Genomic DNA, 12,374 nt, shown 5'->3' with positions numbered 1-12,374 from the left:
TCACCATTCCTCTGACCTCCCTCTCATTCACACACATGTATTCTGTCTTGGTGGTCCTACTGATCTTCACTCCTCTCCTCTCCCCTCAGATCTCCACCTCTCCAGGGTCTCCTCAACCTGCTCCCTACTCTCACTATAGATCACAATGTCATCAGCAAACATCACAGGCCATGGGGACTCCTGTCTAATCTCGTCTGTCAACCTGTCCATCACCATTGCGAATAAGAAAAGGGCTCAGAGCCGATCCCTGATGTAATCCCACCTCCATCACTCCCATCGCAGACCTCACCACGGTCACACTCCCCTCGTACATATCTTACAACTTGTATAGCTTTTACATACATCTCTGCCACTCCCGACTTCCTCATACAACATTTATTTCTAGAGCACATTTTCATACAAATGATGGAACTCAAAGTGCTTTACGTAATGAAGAAAGAGAAAAAAGACAAAAATAAATAAGAATTAAACTTAGGGAACACTAACTAACATAGAATAAAAGGAAGGTCCGATGGCCAGGGAGGACAGAAAAAACAAACAAAAATAAAACTCCAGACGGCTGGAGAAAAAAGTAAAATCTGCAGGGGGATCACGAGACCACCCAGCCAGCCCCCTCTAGGCATTCTACCTGACATCAATGATCTCAATCAGTCCTCGTGGTATTCAGAGTTCACATGGAAGAACTTGATGATGACGGTCACGTGGACGTCTGGCCTTTAATCCTTCAATGTAAGGACATCACGGTGCTTTGGTCAGGTGGTAGTGGGGGGCACAGATCACCACCACAGTAAACTGGAAAAAGAGCAGAAGAGCGAGTAGGGGTTAGTATGGATTGAGGAGCCACCAGGAATGATATTGATAATTAAATTCATATACAGAGCATCAGGATTAAATTAAGATGAAGTTATCAGAAAGCCATGTTACAGTAATGTGTTTTAATCCGTTTTATAAAGTGCTCCACTGTATCAGCCTGGTGAATTTCTATTGGTCTGCTATTCCAGATTTTAGGGACCTAACAGCAGAAGGCCGACTCACCACTTCTGTTAAGTTTAGCTCTTGGAATTCTAAGCAGACCCTCATTTGAAGATCTGAGGTTACGATTTGGAGTCTAAGATGTCAGACATTCTGAAATATAAGATGGAGCCGATTATTGAAGGCTTTGTAAACCATCAGCAGGATTTTAAAGTCAACTCTGAATGGCACTGGTAACCAGTGTAGTGACATCAGAACTGGGGTGAGGTGTTCAGATTTTCTTTTCCTAGTTCAGATTCTAGCAGCTCCATTCTGCACGTGTTGCAATCGAGTGACGTCTTTTTTGGGTGGTCCTGAGAGGAGTGCGTAACAGTAATCGAGTCGACTGAAAACAAACACGTGAACTAATTTCTCAGCATCTTACAAAGATATAAGAGATCTAACTTTTGTTATATTTCTTGAGTGAAAAAATGCTGTCCTAGTGATCTGATGAATATGCGATTAAAAATTCAGATTACAGTCAACAGTTACCCCTAAACGTTTTACCTCCGTCTTCACTTCTAATCCTAATGTATCCAGTTTATTTCTGATAACCTCATTGTATCCATTATTGCCAATCACTAAGATTTCAGTTTTCTCTTTATTTAGTTTGAGAAAGTTACTATTCATCCATTCTGAGATACAAGTCAGACATTGTGTTAGTGAATCAAGAGAGTCGGGGTCATCAGGTGCTATTGATAAGTACAGCTGTGTGTCATCAGCATAGCTGTGGTAGCTCACGTTGTGCCCTGAGATAATCTGACCTAACGGAAGCATGTAGATTGAGAAGAGCAGCGGACCCAGGATAGAGCCTTGTGGACCACCATATCGGATATCAGGGGTCTTTGAGATGTGATTACCACAACTCACAAAGAATTTTCTCCCTGCCAGGTAGGATTCAAACCAATTTAAGACCCTGCCAGAGAGGCCCACCCATTGACTAAGGCGATTTCTAAGAACGTTGTGATCAATGGTGTCAATAAGATGTCAGCCATTCTGAAATATAAGATGGAGCCGATTAGTGAAGGCTTTGTAAACCATCAGCAGGATTTTAAAGTCAACTCTGAATGGCACAGGTAACCAGTGTAGTGACATCAGAACTGGTGCTCAGATTTTCTTTTCCTAGTTAGGATTCTAGCAGCTCCATTCTGCACGCGTTGCAATCGATTGACGTCTTTTTTTGGGTGGTCCTGAGAGGAGTGCGTTGCAGTAATCTAGTCGACTGAAAACAAAAGCGTGAACTAATTTCTCAGCATCTTTCAGTGATATAAGAGGTCTAACTTTACTTATGTTTCTTAAGTGAACAACTTCTGTCCTAATGATCTGATTAATATGTGATTTAAAATTCAGATTACAGTCAACAATCACCCCTAAGCTTTTTACCTCCGTCTTGACTTTTAATCCTAATGTATCCAGTTTATTTCCAATGCCCTCATTATAACCATTATTGCCAATCACTAACATGTCTGTTTTCTCGTTATTTAGATTGAGAAAGTTACTATTCATCCACTCAGAAACACCAGTCAGACATTGGGGGTCAGTGAATCAAGAGAGTCGGGGTCATCAGGCGCTATTGATAAGTACAGTTGAGTGTCGTCAGCATAGCAGTGGTAGCTCACGTTGTAACCTGAGATAATCTGACCTAACAGAAGCATGTAAGCCTTGTGGACCACCATATAGAATATCAGGGGTCTTTGAAATATAACCAACACAACTCACAAAGAATTTTCTCCCTGCCAGGTAGGATCAAACCAATTTAACTCTTTGAGGGCTGAATATTTTTTCCAAAAAATGATGCTTTCACACAGAAATCGACATGAGACGTCTGTTGCTGCATGCTGTGACTGCCAGTTTGTCAAGTTTGCTGCCAGGCTCTCTTCACGTGGCTTTGGCAGTGCATTACAATCTGGTTTCTACCTCTCATCATTGTTAAGTGGCAGTCCTCCCTGGCAAACTCTGTCAGCTACACGATTAGCTTAGGACCGATCAGCTGCAGCTGGAACCTCACATTCGTTTTCGATCACAAAATCTGAGTCCGACAAGTCAGAGTCCAATTCAGAGATAATAGGCAAAGCGTCATCCACAAGCTATTTTGCTTTTCGTATTCGATTTGATCTCTCGCCAGATGTCAGTGCCGTTTTTGCCGTTGTGTGCGCCTTGCTATCCGGTAGTCACAATGTGCAAAATGTACAAATTTGGAATCAGTTGCACGAATGAAGCAACAGTTTGACATGATATTCAGTTTAGAAAGGCGCTATACAGAACGCACGTCTCCAACACTGATTCTCTATGTGAACTTTGAGTCATCATTTTTTCACCCTCCAGCGATCACAATGTACAAAGTGTACAAATATGGAATCAGTTATACTAATGGAGCAACTTGGCACAGCATTCAGTTTAGAAAGGCGCTATATAAATCTCAGGTGTCCAGCACTGCTTCACTATGTGATCCCCTGAGTGGTCATTTCACTCTCCAGTGGTCACACTCTATGATATCACTTACTGACAAAGCAATGTGGCACAATATTCAGTTTAGAAAGGCGCTATATAGAACACATATCTTCAGCACTGACTCATTATATGAACATTGATTTGTAATTTTTTTGCTCTCCAGTTCAAATATAGAATCAGTTACACTAATGAAGCAACTTGGCATGATGTTCAGTTTAGAAAGGCGCTATATAAATCTCAGGTCTCCAGTACTGATTCATTTTTTTGTATGTTAAGTTGACATTTTTTTTCCCTCTAGTGGTCCTACAGTCCAAATATAGAATCAGTCACTCTAATGAAGCAACTTTGTGTGATGTTCAGTTTAGAAAGGCGCTATATGAATCTCTGGTCTCCAGCACTGATTCATTATGTGATCCCCTGAGTAGTCATTTGACTCTCCAGAGGTCACACTTTACGATATCACTTACTGACAAAGCAACGTGGCACGATATTCAGTTTAGAAAGGCGCTATATAGAACACATATCTTCAGCACTGACTCATTATATGAACATTGATTTGTAATTTTTTTGCTCTCCAGTTCAAATATAGAATCAGTTACACTAATGAAGCAACTTGACACAGCATTCAGTTTAGAAAGGCGCTATATAAATCTCAGGTCTCCAGTACTGATTCATTTTTTTGTATGTTAAGTTGACATTTTTTTGCCCTCTAGTGGTCCTACAGTCCAAATATAGAATCAGTCACTCTAATGAAGCAACTTTGTGTGATGTTCAGTTTAGAAAGGCGCTATATAAAACTCAGGTCTTGAGCACTGTCTCACTAGATGAACTCTTTTCACCCTCCGGTGGTCACCCTGCACAAAACCAGAATCAGTTACACTAATCAAGTGGCTCGGTTTAGAAAGTCGCTATATAAAATCATAGAATTCGGTTCCCTCCACATGCAACAATGAACGTGTCTGGATTGTCAAACTATGGAAGCAGGTGTAATATACCAGTAAGGTGCCTTGGCATGAGGTGTATAAATTCATATGAACACGGGTTCAAATGCTAATTGGCTATTCCATTCTCCATTGAGCTGTAAGAGCCATCTGGTTGATGTGCCCCCCTCACAGTTTAGATTGGCACGTATGGGCACTTGACAAGAAACTTGAATTGCCAATTCAGTAACAGGGGAGTTTATGGGGATGGTGGGTTTTGGGGGATTGATGAAACCCACACAAACATAAGAAGAATTTGAACTCTTTACCCAAACAGGGATTGGGAGGGATTTGAACTTGGGACCCTAGGTTGACAGCATTGTGCCACTGGGTAATAATATGTTTATTCTTACAATATTAAGACCTGTTCAAGATATTTGCCCCACAAAAGATGACTTACACTCTCATCCATCAATCCATCCACCCATTATGGAGGGTCACATAAAACAGAATGTACCCCACTGGCATCAGATGGAAAAACTGGAGCACTGGCGCCTGGCATGTCCCATTAGAGCCACCAACGCCAACATGTCTCTGAGATACTGGAGAAGAAATGAAGAACCGGCTAAGTGTAAGGGGTGCCAAGAGGTACAGGGATATGGTGGTGTGCGTTTGAGCAAATGCACTCAGTTACTAACATAGATCTGCAATAAATGGAACCTTTCCTCGATTTTAAGGCAGCGACCAAAGTAAATGCGCGATTAATCAACGTATACAATAAATAAATCGATCTCACCCTAAGCAGCCCGCAATTGCACCTCTGCTGTCCTTAAAACGAACAGAAAAGCATTCTGTACGACTTCGGTCACACATTCGTTTACTCTTCTTCTTCTTCTTTCGGCTGCTCCCGTTAGGGGTTCCCACAGCGGATCATCCTAAATTGTTGTCCGCATATTGACTCTTACAGATTTCTATTTTTTCCCTCTTGTACGTGTTAGAGAGCGCAAACAGACCCCCAGCGGTCAGCGCCTGCGATGAAAACGGCCGCAGAGTCGCGCGAATGTGTCGCCTTTACAAAGAGCGGAGCGGCGGTCTGAGCGAACGTCAGTCACACGTCACGCACCCCGCCGCAGCGTCTCGGCGATGAAAAACATCAAAAAAAATCAAAAACTCAAAACACTTCAACGATCAAAACAGTCAACCCAATCCGCAAGCGCGTGTTATGTAGGACAAGGTAAAAAAAAAAGAAAAAGAAAAAGAAAGTGTTTACTTTGACACAATTACAGTTAGCAACGAAACTGACGAGCTCAAAAAACTTCTGTCATTTAGTTAACGGTACTTGCGTACTTTGTCGTAATGTTACATTTTTAAATAAGAATAAATTTACATTGTAACTTCATATTATAAGCCATGTATGGTAAACTACTTTACCAATAATTACTTTAGGATTAGGATGTCAATATGTGCGGGTAACAATACGGGGTTGACTAAAAATACAGTTACTTTAATGGCTTGCCAATAAGACCAAACCCGACTAAATGTGAACCTTCACTCATGAGTATCAGAAGAGGCGCCATATAAACACAATGATGATCATATTGTTATCATGTTTATTAGTAAAGGTGCCATATAAATAAAAGGTATCATAATGTTATATTAAAGGTGCAGCATTATAAATAAAATACCATACAATTTTGTAAACCTGCTTAATCCTGATCAGGGTCGCGGGGGCTTGGGGCATAGAACACTATAGGCGAGATCTGTATTATTAAAGGCTCTGTATAAAAAAAGGTATTATTATTATTATTATTGCTAAACTTTCGATGTAAATAAAATATTATTATATATTTAAATATGACATATACATAAAATACATTATTATCATTGTATTATCATCTTTATTATGATGGGCAGCAAGCTGTCACAGTGGTAGAACTGCTGCCTCGCAGTAAGGAGACCCGGGTTCGCTTCCTGGGTCCACCCTCTGTGGAGTTTGCATGTTCTCCCCGTGTCTGCGTGGGTTTCCTCCCACAGTCCAAAGACATGGAGGTTAAGTGGATCAGCGACCCTAAATTGTCCCGTGTGTGTGCCATGCGGTGGAGTGGCGCCCTGCCCGGGGTTTGTTCCTGCCTTGCGCCCCGTGCTGCCTGGGATTGGCTCCAGCAGACCCCCGTGACTCTGTGTTAGGATATAGCGGGTTGGGAAATGACTGACTGATTATTATTATTATTATTATTATTATTATTGAAGGTGCTATATGAATAAAATGCATTAGTATTATTAAAAGTGATATATCAATAAAATGCATTATTCTATTATTAGAGGTGCTATATAAATAATAAAGTTTCTATTATATTGGTGTAGGTGAAAAAATAAATTTGTTTTGTTTTAAAGGCTCTATTAACATAAATGTATATTTTTGTTATTAAAGGCCTTGCATAAATACGATTTATTATTATTATTTGTATTACTATTATTATTATTGAAGGTGCTATATAAATTAAACGCATTAGTATTATCAATGGTAATATAAGGATAAAACACATTATTATTATTATTATTATTATTATTATTATTATTATTATTAGAGGTGGTATAAAAAAGTTACTATTTGTAAAGGTGAAAAAATAAATATGTATTGTTTCAAAGGCTCTATATACCCAAAAGTATAGTTTTTGTTATTAAAGGCGTTCTGTAAATGCAATTTATTATTATTATTATTATTATTATTATTATTATTATTATTATTATTATTATTATGATGATGCATTTGGGGCGAACATGAACACACGACACAGGCCGTGAATACAACAGTGCCACCCACTGTGTGCCCCCAACTGCCTGTCCGTTTTTTTGCGCCCACCGCCTTTCCGACTGCCAAGCGCGCGAGAGACGAAACCCCGTTCCCTGGTGGGCGTTTGACGCGTCATGGCGGCTCCTCCGAGTATATCAGAGAGAACGCCGGGCTTTCCTGTTACTCATCTCGCCGATCGATTTGCAAAAACAGTTTCATTTTACTGCCACCAAACGAGTCATAAAAAAGACCCCGATAGTAAACGAAACGCTCCAGTCAGGAGGCCGGCAGTAATAAGAGGAACAGGAGCTCCTCGTGTCAGCGGCCATCTGCTCGCGTATCCATGCAGCCTGCGCTTACTGCCGTTGGTGTGTAACGCGTGGTCAAGTTAAACTGCACGGGGTTGGGGGTTTAGGTGCTTGTTGTGGTCTGAGGGGGTGCGAACTGCACGGCACTCCTGGAATTAAAAGTGACAGGGCGGATCTTCAGAACGAATTCTGCAAGGAAACCAAATTGGGCCCCCTAAAGGTCCCCCACATGGAGGTTCCAGAAAGCTCCTTCTGTATCAGGCTCCATAAACGACTATAAAAATGATCATATATTTTGAAAGAACTTCTTCTGCATAAGTTCATCTTTTCTTGAGTGTCTTAGTTTCCCGCCTGCTAGACTTTAAAGTTTTCGTTTTTTTCCAAATATTACGAACCTTTTCAAACCCCAAAGACTCGACTTTATATTTGAGGAAGCCTTCCTAGAATGACAGGTTCAAAGAGGAATCACATCACCCCGTACTGTGCCATTTTAGACTCGGGATTTTTAAGAGTGGCGCAGTGGGTAGCTGCTTGATGAAAGGTGGCAGGCTGCTGTGGCTCTGCAGACCTGGGTTCAAGTCCCAGCAAGTTCACTGTCTGGAGTTTTCAGTTTAATAATAACACATTGTATTTATATAGCGCCTTTCCTGTGTTCAAGGCGCGTCTCCTTTGCTCCTTTTCTTCTACACAGATCACGTGTGTGTTACAACAACCGATTGCCGTTGGGCCCAGCAGCGAGTCTTGTAAATGAAATGGCGTCCCAATCGGGGTGGGTTTTTGCCTCAAATCTGCTGCTTCAGGCTTAGCTCCCCGTAAATACGCAGTTTAACAGAAACTGACGGTCTACGGTTATGTCAACTGACTAGACTTAGATTTATCGCTGAACTTTGTTTCTGTTAATCAGATTCAAACAATTTTGTTTCATGTGTGATTAAACAAATCGTAGTGTTTATTTGTACTCGTTAGTCATTTTTAAAGCTACTGTTGCTATTTAACCTGTCACGGTGCGCTACGCCAGCGCTCTACAGTTGAATTATGGAGAATATTTACAGCGCTTTTCTTTTCCTGTGGCCTGCTCTAACTCAACCGCCCTCCCTTCTGTAGAGATACACACGTTGCCTGTGCGACTTTCTAGCACTGCGGTGGTGTCAGGGAGTCTGGCGGCTGCCGAGCAAAGCACACGCGCATGCGCACAAGCCCGTCCGCGTTTAGCTCGTCCTGCGGCTCGTCTCGCTCAGCTTGTAATAACGCGTCACTTCGCGCGGCGTCTGCGGGTTTTTGCAGAGTATACTGTCAGAAATTAAAAAAATACATAAATAAATCAGTGAAAAGACAAAAGAGCGTGAGAAAAGAGAGAAAAGAGAACGTATGCAAATTCAGAACACAAAAGTTAAAATATGATAAACACAGCATGGACGCTTCTCGTGCACGTAGGCCACCAGCGCAGGGGACAGATAGACAGATAGATAGATAGAAATGAAAGGCACTATATGATAGATAGATAGATAGATCTGAAAGGCACTATATGATAGATAGATAGATAGATAGATAGATAGATAGATAGATAGATAGATAGATAGATAGATCTGAAAGGCACTATATGAAAGATAGATAGATAGATAGATAGATAGAAATGAAAGGCACTATAAGATAGATAGATAGATAGATTAGATAGATAGATAGATAGAAATTGTAGAGTTACAGTAGCAGCCATAAAACGTCTCAGGTCAACATATAAGAAGAATTACCAGAATGATCAGTTTGTTAACAAGGTAGAAATGCACTTACAGTACAACATGAATGATCTAAAAGTAAAGTGTAAAGCGTCTTGAATTGCACATACTTTTAGGTTACCAGTTAACAGTATAAAATGGCAGTCATTGGCAGAGTATTTGGGCACAGTGTACTGCACATGGTGTCGTTGACTCTTAAGGTATCTCCTAGACCCCCTCAGAGCCCTTCGGCACACAGACGGCACAAGACCACTTTGGCCAAGGGGTGACTCTTCGAGGATCCTGATGGCTGGGAGTTGGATTGACGCCTTCCTCCATCCTTGCATCTCTTGGGTGTCCTGGCTGGGATGGGAGTTTGCCGGTCATCTCTTATCCCACATATTAGGAAATCCACAGCATCTGATTTTATATGTAAAGAGTCCTTCACGGGGAGTCGGATTCAACGGGTTGGAAAATGGATGGATGTTTGAGTCCTTCACAGAATGACACGGCTCTTTGTTGGGGTCCCATGAGAAACCACACAACCCAGTAAGCTGCCTTTTGAGTGTACAGTATATTTTGTATATTTTCATCTTTTATTCTTCTGAGAGCCGCCTCATGATGGCAGAACAGACCCCCCCATTGCAAGTCCGTCCAACCCCCCCGTGGCTCACTTCTCCAGCTGCTTGAGGTACGTTAGCCATAAAAGTGAAAAAGAAAAGCAGAAAAGTCCCTTATTTAGAAATGAAACTGAGAGGAAAAGAATTCTGGACATGGTGGTCTGTAAATATACAGTGAATAAATATGCCGTCAGTATTTACACTAAAAACAAACTCCCGGCACCATCGCCCGCACTTTCTAACAGTTCAGGATTCCTCGCAGCCCACTTGGTGGAGAAACGGCGCCTTAAAGTTCCTGAGAGACCCCAGGCTTACTTGGCCTCAGTTCACAGTGTGGTCATCTGAGTGAGGAAAAGTTGACAACTGTGGAATATTTTAAGGGGGGCCAACTCGGCCCTCTCTGTTGACTTGCAGTTTTAACAACAAAAAAAAAAAAACAAATGGTGTAACAAAGAAACAAAGTGGGCAATCAGCAAGTAACAGGGTGGCTTCGGGTGGTCCGTCAGACTCAGCGCTCCCCCAGTCAGGTTGCCTCCGTGATGAGTGATCCTCCCGTCCAGGTGGTCGTCCTTGTGTTCCCCAGGAACCGGAAAGGGCAGAGTCAGTTGGCATCACTGGGTGGTTTCTCAAGATGGCGTAGGAAGAAAATGATAAGACAATTGGTGGCAGCACCCCCTCCATGCCTGGAGTGGTATCACATACCTGGACGGTGACCCTCAGACTTTGATAAGTGGTCCCAGGCACTGAGCCGATTTTAAATATATAATGAGATAGATAGATAGATAGAAAGGCACTATATGATAGATAGATAGATAGATAGATAGATAGATAGATAGATAGGAAAGGCACTATATACAATAATAGATAGATAGATAGATAGATAGATAGATAGATAGATACTTTATTAATCCCAAGGGGAAATTCACATACTCCAGCAGCAGCATACTGATAAAGAAGAATATTAAATTAAAGAGTCATAACAATGCAGGTATAACAGACAACTTTGTATAATATTAACGTTTACCCCCCGAGTCGCATAGTGTGGGGTCTCCTCAGTCTGTCAGTGGAGCAGGACGGTGACAGCAGTCTGTCGCTGAAGCTGCTCCTCTGTCTGGAGATGATCCTGTTCAGTGGATGCAGTGGATTCTCCATGATTGACAGGAGTCTGCTCAGCGCCCGTCGCTCTGCCACGGATGTCAAACTGTCCAGCTCCATGCCTACAATAGAGCCTGCCTTCCTCACCAGTTTGTCCAGGTGTGAGATGTCCTTCTTCTTTATGCTGCCTCCCCAGCACACCACCGCGTAGAAGAGGGCGCTCGCCACAACCGTCTGATAGAACATCTGCAGCATCTTATTGTAGATGTTGAAGGACGCCAGCCTTCTAATGAAGTATAGTCAGCTCTGTCCTCTCTTACACAGAGCATCAGTATTGGCAGTCCAGTCCAATTTATCATCCAGTTGCACTCCCAGGTATTTATAGGTCTGCACCCTCTGCACAGTCACCTCTGATGATCACGAGGTCCATGAGGGGCCTGGTCCTCCTAAAATCCACCACCAGCTCCTTGGTTTTGCTGGTGTTCAGTTGTAGGTGGTTTGAGTCGCACCATTTAACAAAGTCCTTGATTAGGTTCCTATACTCCTCCTCCTGCCCACTCCTGATGCAGCCCACCATAGCAGTGTCGTCAGTGAACTTTTGCACGTGGCAGGACTCCGAGTTGTATTGGAAGTCCGATGTATGTTGGCTGAACAGGACCGTAGAAAGTCCAGTCCCCTGCGGTGCTCCTGTGCTGCTGACCACAATGTCAGATCTGCAGTTCTCGAGACGCACATACTGAGGTCTGTCTGTAAGATAGTCCACCATCCATGCCACCAGGTGTAAGTCTACTCCCATCTCTGTCAGCTTGTCCCAGTGGAGCAGAGGTTGCTCCTTAATTGTGCTTCATGAGGTTCAGGCTCCAATTGGGTGTGGGGCTGTGAATGCAGTTTACTGTGGGGGGACACTTAGGGCACCTGGTTAATCGTGTGGATGGGAGTTTCAGTCTGGTGCCTCATTACTGACTTGGGGGGTGCGGCGCCTCAACATGTGAGGAGACGACAGAGACAAAGAAGAGCTGGAAAAGAACAGAGAAATGTGGATGGAAATTAAAAGAGGAGAAGGGTTACATGCGGCAGAATCGAGGGAGAAGCCAGTGCAGAGTCGTGAAGCGGTAGAGTGAGGCTGATGCTCAGGGGACTGAAGGGGGGTCCTAGGGAGTGTGGAGTGACATGATGCCCACTGCCACATAAGTCCTGAAGGAGCAGAGGAAGGCTTGGTGGGCCACCCTGCTGAGAGCCAGGAGGTGTTGCGTGAGCATCTCCACTTCTGCAAGATCCAATGTGGGGCGATTAGAGGAGACGTCGATTTTACAAGAAGCCACCCAGGCTTGTGTTTTTGCCTTGGGGTTTTAACATCATTTTTTCATGGATTTATTTAATTGGTACCTTATATTGGATTATTTATTTCAATGAAGATCTGCTCCACGCTTTTGAACACGGTTTGATTTTGGATTCATTGGAAT

The sequence above is a fragment of the Polypterus senegalus genome, chromosome 11 (genome assembly GCF_016835505.1).
Source record: "Polypterus senegalus isolate Bchr_013 chromosome 11, ASM1683550v1, whole genome shotgun sequence".
In the NCBI taxonomy this organism is placed as follows: Eukaryota; Metazoa; Chordata; class Cladistia; order Polypteriformes; family Polypteridae; genus Polypterus; species Polypterus senegalus.
This window is presented reverse-complemented; position numbering follows the sequence as displayed.